Source organism: Ranitomeya imitator, chromosome 1 (assembly GCF_032444005.1).
Source record: "Ranitomeya imitator isolate aRanImi1 chromosome 1, aRanImi1.pri, whole genome shotgun sequence".
In the NCBI taxonomy this organism is placed as follows: domain Eukaryota; kingdom Metazoa; phylum Chordata; class Amphibia; order Anura; family Dendrobatidae; genus Ranitomeya; species Ranitomeya imitator.
In genome coordinates, this window is record NC_091282.1 from 859,293,033 (window position 1) to 859,311,302 (window position 18,270).

General features: G+C 43.9%; 1 protein-coding gene and 1 pseudogene across 3 annotated transcripts in view; one reads left to right on the plus strand and one right to left on the minus strand.

Annotated features, from left to right (window-relative positions):
- TNKS (tankyrase) overlaps nucleotides 1-18,270 on the plus strand; it is a 310,108-nt gene that overhangs the window by 126,785 nt on the left and 165,053 nt on the right. The gene's annotated exons all lie outside the window — the stretch shown is intronic.
- Nucleotides 8,553-8,661, minus strand: LOC138658770 (5S ribosomal RNA; annotated as a pseudogene).

The following is an 18,270-nucleotide window of genomic DNA, read 5'->3' on the forward strand; positions in this document are numbered from 1 at the left end:
TAGATGGTCACGTAAGTTACGTGCCCTTCTATAGGTCACAGCAGGGGTAGCCCCAACTATACTTGATAAAGTCTTATCAAGTGACAGAATGGACCAGTGTTTCTGAAGAATCTTATGAACCTCATCACTACGGGAATTAAAGTCCAGGATGCATCTTACCTTTGTGTCAAAGGTCTTAGTCTTCTTGGGTTTATTTCTCAGTAGATCACATCGATTACTTAGATGAGCTCTTGTGTATGCTTGACATAAGTTCATCTTGCCATATCCGCGTTCCATAAATCTGTGCTGAAGGTCACCGGCCTGTCTTTCAAAAAAGAAATCATTAGAGCAGATTCTCCTAGCTCTTAGAAACTGACCAGTGGGGATGTTTCTCAGCAAATGTCTAGGGTGTTGAGACGTAGCATGTAGTAAGGTATTAGCTGCTGTTTTTTTCCTGAACAGGTCTGTCTGAATACTGCCTGTCTGATCGACTTGGATTGAAACATCTAAAAATTCGATGTGTTGATTGCTGCATTGATGTCAGTTTCAGATTTAAAGAATTATCATTCAGATGTTTAAAGAAGGTATCTAGGTCGTCTTGAGTGCCTTGCCAAATTAGGAGCACATCATCAATGTAGCGCCACCATGCTACAACCCCAGAACACAGAGGTGTAGGGTTGGACTGAAAGATGTCCCTCTCCCACAGCCCCAGGAAGAGATCATGAGGACGGTATTCGTGCCACACAATTTTTTCTTAACACCAGTGGTCTGGACAGGGTACTCTGTGATTTTCTTCTGACAGCTTTAAATTTTATCTTGACCCATAATTTCTTCCTTTTTAAGGAGTCCCTCTACCTACAGCTCCAGGGGACTGCAATGGGGGCGTCTTGTGCGCCCTCATATGCAAATCTCTTCCTGGGGCTGTGTGAGAGGGACATCTTTCAGTCCAACCCTACACCTCTGTGTTCTGGGGTTGTAGCATGGTGGCGCTACATTGATGATGTGCTCCTAATTTGGCAAGGCACTCAAGACGACCTAGATACCTTCTTTAAACATCTGAATGATAATTCTTTAAATCTGAAACTGACACATCAATGCAGCAATCAACACATCGAATTTTTAGATGTTTCAATCCAAGTCGATCAGACGGGCAGTATTCAGACAGACCTGTTCAGGAAAAAAACAGCAGCTAATACCTTACTACATGCTACGTCTCAACACCCTAGACATTTGCTGAGAAACATCCCCACTGGTCAGTTTCTAAGAGCTAGGAGAATCTGCTCTAATGATTTCTTTTTTGAAAGACAGGCCGGTGACCTTCAGCACAGATTTATGGAACGCGGATATGGCAAGATGAACTTATGTCAAGCATACACAAGAGCTCATCTAAGTAATCGATGTGATCTACTGAGAAATAAACCCAAGAAGACTAAGACCTTTGACACAAAGGTAAGATGCATCCTGGACTTTAATTCCCGTAGTGATGCGGTTCATAAGATTCTTCAGAAACACTGGTCCATTCTGTCACTTGATAAGACATTATCAAGTATAGTTGGGGCTACCTCTGCTGTGACCTATAGAAGGGCACGTAACTTACGTGACCATCTAGTCCACAGCTACCACAAGGGTGATAATACCAAATTCATCTTCGGATCCAAAGGCCTGGCTTGGGGCTGTTCACCTTGTGGTAAGTGTGTGGCATGTAAAAATGTGGTTAAAACAAAGGATTTCATGAACTCGGATGCAACTGAGCAATATACCATCACCCATACCATCAACTGCACTACAAAAGCAGTCATTTACCATGCCACTTGTGGTTGTGGCCTGGTCTATGTCGGTTTGACATCAAGGGAATTCAGGAGGCGAATTCGGGAGCACATATTAGACATTGAAGGTGCCAGGACTAGTGATGATTTGACATTTTTGAAGCCAATCCCACGACATTTTAAAGAAAAACACCAATGTGATCCCACTGGACTTTTATTCAGGGGCATTGATAGGGTCTTTATTGGGCCACGTGGTGGCAATTGGAAACGCCTACTGGCTCAAAAGGAGACAAAATGGATTTTTAAATTGAATACGATCTCACCCTATGGACTGAACGATCACAATAGTTTCCAACCATTCCTCTAATGAACTATGAATATTTACCATCAGTTGTCCTGTTGCTAATTTCCCACTAGTTTTTTTTCGGTTTTATTTATTTTATTGATTTTAATTGATTAAACTCTTTTTTATCCTCTTTGAGCTGTGGTAATTTTTTTCGATGTTGGTTTTTTCTTCTTAATATTGAATGCATATATTTATTTTTCAGATATTTATCTTGTTGACACCTTCTACTTACCCATGATGACGTCTTTATTTCACCTTCTACTTACCCATGATGACGTCTTTATTTCACCTTCTTCTTACTCATGATGGCGTCTTTGAAGCACTCGTCACTTTTGTCCTTAGATACTTGTAGCACTTGGCACTTTCTTATTTATATGATTATCTATTTCTATATAGGGTCTGTATATTTATTCACTAATTATCACTGATTATGTGATATATATAGACATAGATTTATATATATTCGCATTTTATTCCGTTATATATATGTATTGTATTGATGCACTTTTTGATCCACTGCTCTGCTGCGGAGCAGGTCTTTGTGGCTGTTAGTATATTTTGTTTTCATTTATTTTTTGATTTACTTGTTACTTTATATTTATTATTATAATTATTTGGTTATATACGTCATTCATGTGCATGTTATGTAATTTAATTCATTATATGCATTCTTCCTTCTCTCTTTCTCAGGTCCCGTTTCTTCCTTTCACCTTTGCGGCACAATTTTCCTTCCGGTTTGCGGTTTTTAATACTATACCTCCATGGATGTTAGTTCACTCTCCTCACGTGACTGCATCACATGACTATGTCAGGTGATACCGGGCCTCTGCAGCGGTGTTCACGCTTTCTCTCGCGGGGCTTTGGTATCCATGACGACCGCACTTACCCGCACACGGCGTCTCCTTCTACCGCCGCTTCACTTAACATCAGGCAGTAGCGGTGGTATACTCGATCCGGCGTTTAATATCTGTACACATTGCGCAGCGATTATTTAAAATATCGAGCGATAATATGTTTAAACTTTTGTGTCATATGCGCATGCGCCCGGATCTATTTCCGGTTTTACGGTTCCTATGGCCTATTGCAATATAAAAAGGGATCAAACCAGCGTCTATCCACCCCTGGACGAAGCATTTCAATGCGAAACGCGTGTCGGGTGTGGTGGACGCCTGGTTATCCTGCACCTGACCTGGTAAATATGCATACAATGTAACTCTGTTGTCACTTGTTATATGCTACCTTGTAACTTACAGGACCCCTGTCGGCCTTTACTGTTGTATGTGTTGGTTCAATTTCCCCATACGTATACAGGCTTATTAGACAAAAGGTCTCGTTCACTTTGTTCCAACTCGTTGTATCTCTGTACTTGTTGTATGGCAGGTCAGCTGTGGATTATATACAGACTCTTTCCAGGCGTTATCCACCTTTTCTTTTCCTGTTTGTGACCCTCACCTGCAGTATACTTTTGTATTTTAATATATATTTTTCCTGTTTTGATTTTTGTGTGTCTAATAAAGTTATATCCTTTTATGACATGGTTCTTTCTGGCGTTGCCATTATTTGTAGGTGTTTATGATTCAGTACTATGGCCTTTAGCTAGGACATATATATAGGTGTTTTGTTTTTTTGTTTGTTTTTTTTACCTCGCAAACTTAGTATGCCTGGCCCAGGTGATCAACTTAGTGGTTCAGCAGTTTCCCAAAATCTACCCAGATCTGCCTGAGCTACTTGTGAAAGTATGCAGCGTGTGGCCATTTCAGCAAGTTGGCTACAGTTGCTGCTTATCTGAATGCTGCAGAAGAGTTTGTTACTTCAATCTCACCGACTGGAGTGTGATGCCACCAAGCATTAGAACTCAACGTTACATAAGAGCTGATGAGTGGGCATGGATGTCTGACATCTGTGTGGTTCTCCAAAACTTTGAGAACTCTACTAAGACAAGCGGTGATGAGGCCATAATCGGTGTCACCATTCAGCTTCTGTGTACTGAAACACTTGCTGCTCACAGTTAAAGAGGAGGCTTTGCAGGCAGAGCAAGTTGAGATGGAGCAAGGAACTATACAGGGTGATGCTACACAGCCTAGCCTCATCTCATCTTCTCCAAACAGATTGGGTGATAATGAGGAGGAGGAACAGGAGCTGGTTGCCTGAGCTACAGACGGTACTACTCATCACCGTCTTCATCCCATCTGTTCAGTGTGGATGGCCTGAAGGCTAGGAGAGGGAAGAGAACGAGGAGAAAATGGACAGTTGTACTGTTGGTGGGGACAGGGAAGTCCTGGCTGTTAGCAGTCTGGCACACATGGCTGAGTTTGTTCCTCTGCCTTTCCCGTGATCCTCACGTTCTATGCATTTTGGCCAATACTAATTACTAGTTGGTCACCCTTCTAGAGCCACACTACAAGGAGAACTTTTTATCTCCCCTTCCTGGTGGAGAGGTCTAATAAACTGTTGCAGTACTTGAAGGCCCTAGATGAAGAATTATTACAAAAAAAAAAAAAAATTCCCATCTCACAGCGCTGGTGGCAGAGGTCAGTTCCTTGGACAACCAAGGAGTAGAGACGAGGGAGACACACAACCAGATGCAACAGAGGCAGGGGAACATTAAGAAGGGTCAAGGACAGTTTTCTTAGACCCTCCCATCGCCCAGGCCATGATGCGAGAGGTACTCTGACAAGGAGGGACAGGTTTTGGAAGATGCTGAAGGAGTACCTTGCCAACCATACTAACTTCCTCTGTGATTAATCTGTGCCTTACAGCTATTGGGTATCCAAGCTAGACACGTGGCATGAACTGTCTTCGTACGCCTTAGAGGCCCTGGCCAGCCCCGTCGCTAGCGTTTTGTCACAGTGGGTTTTTAGTGCTGCCGGGGGTATTATAACCAATAGGTGCATCAGCCTGTCAACTGAAAATCTTGACAGGCTGACTTCTCAAAACGAACAAGGGCTGGATGTAACAACTCTGCTAGCATCACTGCATGGCCTCCCATCCCCACCTGCCTTACACACCAACTTACTCACTACTCCGGGCCATGCTGTGAGTTCTGTCGGCTCCATGCTGGGTGCCTCTTGTCTCCTGCCTGCTCTCTGCATACTTCCTAGCTGTGTGCATAGGGGGGCAGCGCCGGCAATCCCTGGCTCTTAGGGTATGTGCCCACGCTGCGGATTTTGCTGCGGATTTTTTCGCAGCGGATTTGGAAAATCCGCAGTGCAAAACCACTGCGGTTTTCACTGCGGATTTTATTGCGGTTTCTTCTGCGGATTTTCAACTGCAGTTTCCTATTGGTGCAGTTGTAAAACCGCTGCGGAATCCGCACAAAGAATGGACATGCTGCGGAAAATAATCCGCAGCGTTTTCCGCACGGATTTTTCCGCAGCATGTGCACAGTGGTTTTTTTTTTTTTCCCATAGGTTTACATGGTACTGTAAACTTAGGGAAAACTGCTGCGGATCCGCAGCAAAATCCGCAGCGTGTGCACAAGCCCTTATCCTAAGGTGTCCCCAGCCAATTGTCAAGAGGCTTTAGGTGCTTGTCTTCCATGCCCATAGGAGGATGCCTGAGCAACTTTTTCCTTCAGAAAGTGTCTTGCTGCTGAGGTGCCAGGTCCTGTCTTGTTTCTGCCTACTCTGGGGGCTGCATTCACAGACTTGTTACCGTGCGCTTTGTGTCCTATGTTTCCGCCTCCCTGAGAGCTGCATACTCGGGCCTGTGTCCTTGTTCAGTATTTGTTCCCGTGTCCGTCCTTGTCTGTACTGTATCCTATTCCTGTTCCTTATCCTGATCCTGTACCTAACCCTGTCTGAACTTAGTCCTATACCTGTGTCCATTTGAATCCCTGTCTGTAGCCTTTCCTATTCTGCTATGTGTTTCCTTGTGTGCACTCCTTTGTTGCTCCGCCTCCTGAGGCTCTTTGCTCCACCTCTTGCGGTTCTGCCTTGCATCCGCCCCTTGCAGTTCTGCCTTGCATCCGCTCCTTGCGATTCAGCTTGCTGCCTGCAACCAATGTCTCTGTTCTACTTCCATTCTGCAACTTGCGGGTCAGGTCCCTACCTGTTCCCATATACCTTCCAGTCTGAACAGGTCTCTACCTATTCCCATATACCCTCCAGTCTGTACAGGCCCCTACTTGTATCCATATACCCTCCAGTCTGTACAGGTCCCTACTTGTATCCATATACCCTCCAGTCTGTACAGGCCCCTACCTGTTTCCATATACTTGCCCATATTTCTGTCCCTACCAAGTCAGTACCTGTCCTGCCAGTGCCTCAGCCATGCCCACCTGCCAGTATCTCAGCCGTGCCCGCCAGTCGAGCCTGTTGCCTGCTTCTGTCCTAGCGCTCCGTCCCCCAGTGGGATCAGCAGCCACAGCCAGACACCATCCTGGAGTGGTGCGTGGCAGCTACCAGCCGCACAAGCCTGACCTCACCATCAGAGGCTCCAGTGAACACCAAGGTAGCTGCTTAGCCACGCCCCTTCCAGGGTTGTCTGGTTTGTGGCACAGTGGGGCCACACCCTCCATGCTCAGGCCAACCTGTCAGGGTGCGAGAGTAACTGGATTGGGCCAGACTTCTCTACACTACCGGATGACAGCAGCAGAACAAACTTAAATCGAGCAGGTTTTTTTTTCTGGTCTATTCCCATGCACCCCTTCCCACCCAAGCATGGGTATACACTTCAGAATTTCATCTTTTTTTGCATTGTCGTCGTCCTCCACCACCACTACCATATCAACAGGGTGATCATGTTACCTTTGCTATAAATTTTTTAAGGGTGTTTATGATTCTCGCTTTAAGAATTTTGAAAGGGCTACCTCAAACATCCTTTGATATGTATGCATACCATCCAAGGGTAAATATTTTTCAGCCCATGAACTTAGTACATGCGCATTACCAGTCTAAGAGACCCACACTCCTTAGCAATGGGAAAAAATGCTTTTCTGAGGCTCCACCTTCTAGTTGAGGGAATATTTTTGAAAACCAAAAGAGCCGATGAGTTCTATTAGTAATATATGATCCAGTGTCTTGTTGTGGGCTGTCAGGTGGTCACCACATAGCAATTTCAAACTAAGACAGAAGACTTTGTACAATAATTACAAAACATCCTTGTCTCCTCCATATTCCATAAGTGGAATTGCGATGATCTTTTCCCCTATTTCATCCTGCCCGAACTTGATTTTTTTTTCTCCCCTATCTGTACAACACATAGTAAAGTGAATGGAGTTACTCAAAACCAACTTTGCCCACGAAGGGAAGAAAAAAAAAACCCTTACATGGCTATTTCAACAGGAAAAATACAAAAAAATTATGGGTCATGGAAGAAGTAAAAAAAATAAATAAATAAAAAAAATAAAAAAAAACTGGTCCTGTAGGTGTTAAAGCAACTGAATGCAGGCTTTCCAAGTTAGGAAATAAAAAAAAAACTGATCCTAAAGACAAAGTCAGCAGTTAAAGAGGTAGTCTCAACACACACGCCCCTTTCAAATTTTAACCCCTTTCTGCCATCCAACGTACTATACCGTCCATGTGACTTGGGCCTGTCTGACTATGGACTGAATAGTTCATGTCCTTTAATGCGACACTGCAACCGAAGTCGCGGTGATCACATTAAAATTCTAGCGCCATCTTACCTGTGGGAAGATGGTGTTGGCATCCTGAGGGGTGTCTCCGCCCACCCGCACGCACGATCGCTGAGATTGGCTGTTCAATTCTAAACAGCCAATCGCAGCCTCTCTCATTGTTTCAGGCAATCAGATTGCCTGAAACGGTGATGCCCCAGCCTAGGATCGAGTACCTGCCAGGCATCGGCGAAAAGTGCTCAGATTGGCGCGATCGACGATCACATCCATCGCGCAAATCGCAGGGCACAGCTGCCGTGTTACCACGCTGTGCCATGCCGATGACCTGCCTAGGTCGGTTCTGTAAGAGCACCGATCCTGGGCCAGTGCCTAGGAACGGCCAGGCATGACCTGGAGCTGATGATTGGCGTGATCGATGTAATCCAGGGGTGGGGAATCTTTTTTTCTGCCAAGGGCCATTTGGATCTCCTGCTGTTCTGGGCCTTGTGGTGTCACAGAAGCCTATGACACCACACATCTAAATGAGGCTTTACTGCTACTCCTGCAAAGCATATTAGCCAGTGAAAGTCATCTCATGCGCTCTGCGCAGGAAACTGTAAAGCCCAATTCAGACATATGAATGAGGCTTAAAACTGATAAAGAATAGTTCAGTCAGTGTCAGTTTGCAGAAGCCATGATTACATGGATGAGCTCTGAACACGGGGTGACAGCGGCAGTAAGAACGAGTCGGGCTGTCTTGACACTGTACTAATGCCAGAGGCCACCAACCTGTTGAAACCGCTGGAAGATACCTCCGCAGCCTTGCTCTATGAGAGTGGTGAGAGCAGAACTGTGGCAGTACCTTCCGCCAGTGATGAGAATGGGTCAATCGATACCCTTACATTAGTATCTACAGCACCTGGTGTTCCCAGGAGGTCTCCCATCCAAGTACTGTCCAAGCCCAGCCCTGCTTTGCTTCCGAGATTGGGCGTATCCAGGGTGGTGTGGCCTTACATTAGTAGTACAATGTCAGGCACTGATGAGCTTTGACCGCTGCAGTTCTGGTCCCTTGATATCTTGTCACTGCTGTAAGTAGAGATGACAGAGGAAATTATAGCTCAGTGCATTGTGCTCAGCTGCAAAAAAACTGGCTTGGCCTGCCCAACAGCTGTGAACTACACATACCAGGGGCGACCATAGTTCACAGTTCATGTGGCTACAGCATAGGAGGAGATCTTGTGAGCCGGGCTGTGAAGTCCATAAGCCAAACTTCCAACTCCGACCCCCGATTTCCTCTTACAGTCTTCACTACTGAGCAGGAACAAAGTGCAGCACAGATTCATCTTAACTAAAAGCGGAGATCCTGAGATCAGGAGCACAACAGACATTTATAGGACCTTTCATAACTTTCCCAAATTATTATGAAAACATTTACAGCACATCCTGCATTGTACTACTGTACCCAATTATATATTTTAGGAGTCAGTCGTTCCATTTTATACCGATTCCACAGAACTGCTTGTGAGTGCTGTTTCCTAGGGTCTGGGGCTGGTATGTAACTAATGTTCTGGACACTTACACGCCAGCAGATAAAAATGGCAGCCCGCTGTAGCTGGTGAAAAAAAAAAAAGAGAAAAAAAAAATACAGAACATTTTATATGGTTTTAAAAATAAATTTTCATACAATTAAAAAAAAAAATAATGAAATGTAACTAATAACTGTTACCAGTAACATTGCTTAGAAACCAAATTTCCTCTACTGTGATAGTATTAAAAGATGGTGGCTGTGGCTCAAGGTTGTGATGGCTGCTGATGCTCAGTGTACTGATCAGTCTCCTGACAGAGGCTTTTATTATCAGCCGTAAAAAAGTGTCTAACTTATTTCATTCTACAAGTCAAATTACAATAATCTATTTGTTGCAGACGTGGATATTGTGTGGCCTCATTTAGACATCTATTTTTTTTTTTTCATAAGTGAAAGAAGCGGACAGTTTTCCACTGGAATTTTGGATCAGATCTAATCTGTATATTCATTTTTAACTTCAGATTTTAAAGGGACACTGTCACCTGGATTTGGAGGGAACAATCTTCAGCCATGGAGGCGGGGTTTTTGGGTTTTTGATTCACCCTTTCCTTACCCACTGGCTGCATGCTGGCTGCAATATTGGATTGAAGATCATTCTCTGTCCTCCGTAGTACACGCCTGCACAAGGCAAGATTGTGATCAAAAACCCAAAAACCCCGCCTCCATGGCTGAAGATTGTTCCCTCCAAATTCAGGTGACAGTGTCCCTTTAACCAGTTTCTCGCTTATGGAAACAAACAGGAAAAAAAAAAAGTTTCTGCTAGCAAACAGTTACTGAAAATAGCACGCAGATGGTTTGCGTGCCGTAAAGAGATTTTTACGCAGTCATTAACTTACATTGATAAGTTTAATTTGTGACTGATCAAAATTGGACATGTTTCCATTTCTTGTTTGACTTTTGCCAATCACGATCAGCAAAACAAACAATGAACTTATAAACTGCTCCCTTAATGAAAATAGGTATGAACACCTACATGAAACATGGACATTCAGGATGAATTTTTTAATGCTTTCATATACCAGGTTATCCAAAGTATGTCTCTATAGAAGTCTGAGCTTCTATTCTGACTCAGAGCTCCAAATTCCCTATACAGGTACATTTAGATGCCTGCAACCAATGTATAAACAGTTTGTAGTAAGCTCCCACTTATGGGATCCAAAACGTGACTGTGTGGGTTTGACGCTGCGTACTTATGCAGCATCAAACCCACAGCGGCCAGATGTTACAGAAATCCCATGTCCACTATGCATGCATAGTCATTGCAGATCACCCGCAGAGACGGACATGCGGTGCATCTTCAAGACCGCGGAATGTCAATTTCTCTTGTAGAGACCATGGAATATATTGAATGAGGTGAATCTGCACGGTTCAGTGAACACATGTGGATTTACATGCGTTCAATAAAGAGCGGCGCTTTGGACGCAGCAGACATACGCTGCTACTACCTGATCGTGGAAATGTACCTTAAGAGAAGACTTGGCAAGGAAGTTTGAACACACTGAATTAGATGGTCATAAACTAAAAAGTGAATCTGCCAGCAGGATTTTGCTATTTAATCTGAAGACAGAAGGAGATAGAGATAAAAGATTTGAAAAATATGCTATTTATTACCCTGTGTGGTGGGGTTTACTAAGGCTACGTTCACATTAGCGTTGCGCGCCGCTGCGTCGGCGACGCAACGCACGACGCACGCAAAAACGCGTGCAAACGCACGCAAAAACGCTGCGTTTTGCGACGCGTGCGTCGTTTTTTGACGAAAATCGGACGCAAGAAAAATGCAACTTGTTGCATTTTCTTGCGTCCGACGCTAGCGTCAAAAACGACGCACATGTCGGAAAACGCAACGCGAAAAACGCATGCGTCCCCCATGTTAAACATAGGGGCGCATGACGCGTGCGTCGCCGCTGCGTTTCCCGACGCTGCGTCGGGAAACGCTAATGTGAACGTAGCCTTATAGTGACGTTTTTATCACTTGTGATTAGCATTACTGGACTACACTACTCGAACTCTGCACCCTCCTGTGATAAGCAGCTCACGGTCTACAGACTATACATAGAAAGCCTGGTGTGCTCCAAATATAGAGGAGTAAAATAGGAGAAAAAATTATGTGAAAATGGGGAAAAAGTTGTCTTCTAATTAGTAAAATACAGTACGTTTCTGGGGGACACTGATTACATGACCTAATTGAAAAAAGTATACCATCAACTTTCAGATGGAAAAGAACACCTACATATAGAAATGCTGACTGATTTATGTATAAAACAGGGGGATTAGTGAAATTAAAGTGTTTAAAATAAAAAAAGGGGGGAAATCAAAAGAAAAACAAATTCTAAAAGTGCCTCTTTAGTCAGTTTGGCTGGGATCCAACACTAACAAATGATATGTGCACATGGTACACTAAGGGTACCGTCACACAGTGGCATTTTGATCGCTACGACGGCACGATCCGTGACGCTCCAGCATCGTAACAATATCGCTCCAGCGTCGTAGACTGCTGTCACACTTTGCAATGTACGACGCTGGAGCGATAATTTCATGACGTATGTGCGATGTAGAAGCCGTTGGTTACTATGCGTACATCATATACAATATCGTGCACACCTTTGTCACACCATGCGATCATGCCGCCACAGCGGGACACTAGACGACGAAAGAAAGTTTCAAACGATCTGCTACGACGTACGATTCTCAGCAGGGTCCCTGATCAGAGGAGCGTGTCAGACACAGCGAAATCGCTGGAACGTCACGGATATATCGCTGGAACATAGTAACATAGTAACATAGTTAGTAAGGCCAAAAAAAGACATTTGTCCATCCAGTTCAGCCTATATTCCATCATAATAAATCCCCAGATCTACGTCCTTCTACAGAACCTAATAATTGTATGATACAATATTGTTCTGCTCCAGGAAGACATCCAGGCCTCTCTTGAACCCCTCGACTGAGTTCGCCATCACCACCTCCTCAGGCAAGCAATTCCAGATTCTCACTGCCCTAACAGTAAAGAATCCTCTTCTATGTTGGTGGAAAAACCTTCTCTCCTCCAGACGCAAAGAATGCCCCCTTGTACCCGTCACCTTCCTTGGTATAAACAGATCCTCAGCGAGATATTTGTATTGTCCCCTTATATACTTATACATGGTTATTAGATCGCCCCTCAGTCGTCTTTTTTCTAGACTAAATAATCCTAATTTCGCTAATCTATCTGGGTATTGTAGTTCTCCCATCCCCTTTATTAATTTTGTTGCTCTCCTTTGTACTCTCTCTAGTTCCATTATATCCTTCATGAGCACCGGTGCCCAAAACTGGACACAGTACTCCATGTGCGGTCTAACTAGGGATTTGTACAGAGGCAGTATAATGCTCTCATCATGTGTATCCAGACCTCTTTTAATGCACCCCATGATCCTGTTTGCCTTGGCAGCTGCTGCCTGGCACTGGCTGCTCCAGGTAAGTTTATCATTAACTAGGATCCCCAAGTCCTTCTCCCTGTCAGATTTACCCAGTGGTTTCCCATTCAGTGTGTAATGGTGATATTGATTCCTTCTTCCCATGTGTATAACCTTACATTTATCATTGTTAAACCTCATCTGCCACCTTTCAGCCCAAGTTTCCAACTTATCCAGATCCATCTGTAGCAGAATACTATCTTCTCTTGTATTAACTGCTTTACATAGTTTTGTATCATCTGCAAATATCGATATTTTACTGTGTAAACCTTCTACCAGATCATTAATGAATATGTTGAAGAGAACAGGTCCCAATACTGACCCCTGCGGTACCCCACTGGTCACAGCGACCCAGTTAGAGACTATACCATTTATAACCACCCTCTGCTTTCTATCACTAAGCCAGTTACTAACCCATTTACACACATTTTCCCCCAGACCAAGCATTCTCATTTTGTGTACCAACCTCTTGTGCGGCACGGTATCAAACGCTTTGGAAAAATCGAGATATACCACGTCCAATGACTCGCCGTGGTCCAGCCTATAGCTTACCTCTTCATAAAAACTGATTAGATTGGTTTGACAGGAGCGATTTCTCATAAACCCATGCTGATATGGAGTTAAACAGTTATTCTCATTGAGATAATCCAGAATAACATCCCTCAGAAACCCTTCAAATATTTTACCAACAATAGAGGTTAGACTTACTGGCCTATAATTTCCAGGTTCACTTTTAGAGCCCTTTTTGAATATTGGCACCACATTTGCTATGCGCCAGTCCTGCGGAACAGATCCTGTCGCTATAGAGTCCCTAAAAATAAGAAATAATGGTTTATCTATTACATTACTTAGTTCCCTTAGTACTCGTGGGTGTATGCCATCCGGACCCGGAGATTTATCTATTTTAATCTTATTTAGCCGATTTCGCACCTCTTCTTGGGTTAGATTGGTGACCCTTAATATAGGGTTTTCATTGTTTCTTGGGATTTCACCTAGCATTTCATTTTCCACCGTGAATACCGTGGAGAAGAAGGTGTTTAATATGTTAGCTTTTTCCTCGTCATCTACAACCATTCTTTCCTCACTACGGATCGTGCCGTCGTAGCGATCAAAATGCCACTGTGTGACGGTACCCTAAGGCTACTTTCACACTAGCGTCGTACTTGGCCCGTCACAGTGCGTCGGAACGACGTACCGACGCATACTGTGGAAGCGCCGCACAACAGGGGCAGCGGATGCATTTTTCCAGCGCATCCGCTGCCCCATTGTAAGTTGCAGGGAGGTGGGGGCGGAGTTCCGGCCGCACATGCGCGGTCGGAAATGGCGGACACGACGCTCAAAAAACGTTTCTTTTGTTCGGAAGGTCCGCCACAACACGACGCAACCGTCGCACGACGCAATGCGTCGCTAATACACGCCTATGGAGAAAAAACGAATCCTACAGACAACTTTGCAGGATGCGTTTTTTCTGCAAAACGATGCATTGCGACGTGCAGTGCACGACGCTAGTGTGAAAGTAGCCTTAGGCCTCCTTCAGACGTCTGTTGCAAGTGTGTGTTAATTTTTTTTCACGGATAAAACACAAACCTATTATAAATCTATGACGCTACTCACAGGTTTGTTTTTTTTCCCCTCAGATTGGGAGTCCGTGCAAAACTTTCTTATTTCTCGGCAGTAAGGATGAAACTGGCGAACCGAAATCTTTGGGTCCGTGAAAAACATACAGCACACGGATGGCATTTTTTCACGTGTGCTTAATACTGCATTATTTACTCAGTGGAAAACACAAACTGCAGCAAAGCAATGCTGTAGATTTTATTGTGGAAAAGTGCTGATTTGCAAATAGTTAAATTTGAAGAAATATGTGCAGATAATGCGACATGCTGCAGATTTTAAGTCTGCAGCAACAGTCAATTTTACATTGCGTATCTTCCTTTCCTTAATATTTAATAAAATCATATCCACGATGATGCTACTGTAAAACAGCAGTTTTCCTGTGCCAATGGTCTGCCATGACTGCCGGAGGCCTAACAATGGCATCAATGTCTGCCTTAACCCTAAGCCTATCAGAATCCACCAGAGGTGGGGCCTGATAAATCCTGATAAACAGGACAGTGCATTATCTAACCTATGTAGCACAATGTATCAATGAACTCAAGGTATCATCTTCAAGTCAATGAGCAAAGTAAAAAAAAACAAAAAAAAACAGAATACCTAAACAAACTATTTTGAGGGGTGAAAAAGTCTTCAAGCTCAGTGGAGCAGTTACGTTTGAGGTCTATATTTCTCCAAGTTTTCTGATGCACTGTACTTCATATCAGGAGTAAATTTTGCCTGATGTGTTGTTAATTTACAAATTTTAGTATTTTAAAGATTTTTAAATCCTCACTTTTCAAACTCAATTTTTATGCCCTCACGGGAGATGGTCATACTACAACATTTTTGGTAGCAAAACAAACATTAGAAATTAAGGCCTCTTCATGACAATAAGTGGAGACTAGAAGCTGGAGTGGTGGTTCTTCAGTGAGGAGTCCCACTTTTGTCTTGGAATATAATTATAGCTAGTGTGACGCAGTGACCCGTTACAGCTATGGGGGCCCTGTAGGTGCTCCTCGGCATGAGCCTGGAGGCGTATCTGTGATTATGATGGTGAAACAGTGACCGGCAGGATTGTAAATGGCCGGTATGTGTAGAGTCTGCGTTGTAAGCCTGAAGTAAGGTTGTTCTGGGACCTGTAGTCCCACAAGTATTTGTGTTTGTTTTACTTAAGGGGAGGCTTGCAGTTGGAGCTGGGTGGGTCTGGATAACCACACACACCTCCCATCTATGGGAGTGGTTACAGGTACATAATGTGACCATGATGTGGTCACATGGTCTCTGTAGTAGAGTGTATGGGCCTGAATGGTCTGTGTGATCCTGGGAGTATGATCGGATCCCTGAAGAGCACATGGTGAGGCCTTGGATCTGAAAGACTGAGTTTGAAGTTCCTAGGAGTAGGATTTCCTGAACAGCGCATGGAGTGGCCATTAGTGATGAGCGAGTGTACTCGTTGCTGGGGTTTTCCCGAACACGGCTCGAGTGATCTCCAAGTATTTGTAACTGCTCGGAGATTAAGTTTTCATTGCCTCAGCTGCATGATTTACAGCTGGCAGAAAGCTTGAATACATGTGGGGATTCCCTAGCAACCAGGCAACCCCCACATGTACTCAGGCTGGCTAGCAGCCGTAAATCATGCAGCTGTGTAAACAAAACTAAATCTCCGAGCAGTTACAAATACTCGGAGACCACGCGAGCAACGAGTACACTCGCTCATCACTAGTGGTCATGTATGCAGAGTCTGCAATGGCACTGCATTGGGGGAGCTACCATCCGTCTGAGGATCTGGACTGTCAAGTGGTCTGGTGAGCAAGGCATTGTCCAGAACGGTGATCCCAGTTCGGCAGCTTCCCTGGGAGAGAGAACTGACAAGTAGTTTGTGGGTGGAGCAGGAGCTTCCATAACGTACCTCCACAGACTGTTGGTGCTTATTGTGCTCCATGAACTAATGAACTGTGCGGCATGCGGTCACCCATGGCAACTGGACAAAGTAAGGTCCAGCATGTTTAGTGTCTGCGAGTTAAAGCCGTTCACTATGAAGTGCTGTGGAGTATGTGTTAAACCTGTGATATATAACATGGCCTCAAGTGGTTTATAACATGTAAATAAACCAAATAGACTGTTTTGATGTGAAAAATTGTGCCTGTCTACGTTTATCCCATTGCCATCAAGTGTCCCCCAACACATGCAGTAAGCGCTGTCTTACACCAGAGAATGGTCTGGAGACCATGTGGGCAATGCCTTTATGAGTGAACGTCACAAAGGCCAACTACGAGGATTATACAGTAGTGTAGGGTGACAATATACGGTAGCCAGACCTCTCTAGCCTCTGTATCACTTACAGCAACAGCGCTCCATTACATTTATTTGGTAATGGAACGAGTGGTACAGTCATTTCTTCACAAATTCCCAGGAGCAGTTTTTCCATACAACAACACCAGTCTATATGTTGCTTACGCTATGTGAGCAGCCTGCACGGCCTAAACGTACCACCATTGCCCGCAGTGTCTTCAGACTAGTCTCTCATCATGCCCACCTGGGACATCATTGGTCAACAATTGACCACGGAGATGCCAGAAGCAAGTACTGATGTGCCCAAGTGCATTCAGGGTGGCAAAATATTTATCGGAAAACCATTACTAACCTCATTGACAGTATGCCAAGACAAGTAAGTGCATGCACTTCTGCAAATGGTGCTAGTATCAGATACTGAATAAAGCAAGATGTTTTGTAAATTTTGTTTCAATTTTTTTTTATCATTTACATATCATTAACATCTCTATCAATTATGTAATTTTCAGAATTCCAGGACTTTTCAGTTTTTTTTTTTTTTCTAAAAATCAACGCATCGCTGACAAGTAGTGTTGAGTAGTGTTGAGCGATACCTTCCGATATCGGAAAGTATCGGTATCGGTTTGGATCGGCCGATATTCAAAAAATATCGGATATCGCCGATACCAATACCCGATCCCAATGCAAGTCAATGGGACCAAAATATCGGAATTAAAATAAACCCTTTCTTTCCTTGTAGGTTCATTCTACATGAAGGAAAACAACTAAGAATAATGTAGGATGTATGGGGGAGGTGGCGGAGACATTAAAGGCAATGAGGATTAGTCCAATCAAATAGAATAGCATGATTTTTTTTTTTTTTAAAGACGTTCGGATTGAAAAAGATATTGACTATGTAAATTTTTTTTTATTTTGTCAGATATTGATGTTTCACTATTCCACGACCTTCCCCTTCTTTTTTTTCCTTTTCCCACACTTTCATCTTCATCATCATCAGCATCTTTGACATCAACTTCTTCACCTTATTCATCTTCTTCTTCATCTTCTACCTATTTTTTTTTTTTTATTACATTCTTCATATTCATTTTCTTCAACTATTATTATTCTTCCTATTCTACATATTCTTTTTATTCCACTGTTATTATTCTTCCTATTCTACTTCTTCATCATATTCTCATTTGTGACAGGCATTCCCGTAGTTGTTATCTATAAAAGTTGGAAGATTACACCTTCCGTTCTGCCAGTCACAAAAGTTACATTTGTCCGCGTTCAGTTTGGCCTGCAGCATCAGGCTTTATCCAGGGGCACCACGAGGAGGAACGGACTCACCCCCATACACTGCTTAGTCTTCTTCTGCATATAATTTAGATAATATCTTTTGCTCTGATATTAAGTGTTATGCTTAATGTTCTTCTGCTCTTTGTTCTGCAGCCTCTTGTTCTTCTGCTTCTCGGTCTTCCATGTCGTCGTCTCCAGGGTCGTCGTCTTCAGTGTCGTCATCTCCGCCGTCGTCGTCTCCGCCGTCGTCGTCTCCGTCGTCGTCTCCGCCGTCGTCGTCGTCATCGGGGTGGTCTTCCGGGTCGTCGTCGTCGTCGTCATCGGGGTGGTCTTCCGGGTCGTCGACTTTAGGGTCTTCAACTTGGAAATGTAGCAGAAGGTACAAGAAGGCTGAGAAAATGCCAAGAACCAGCTGATGGAACTGG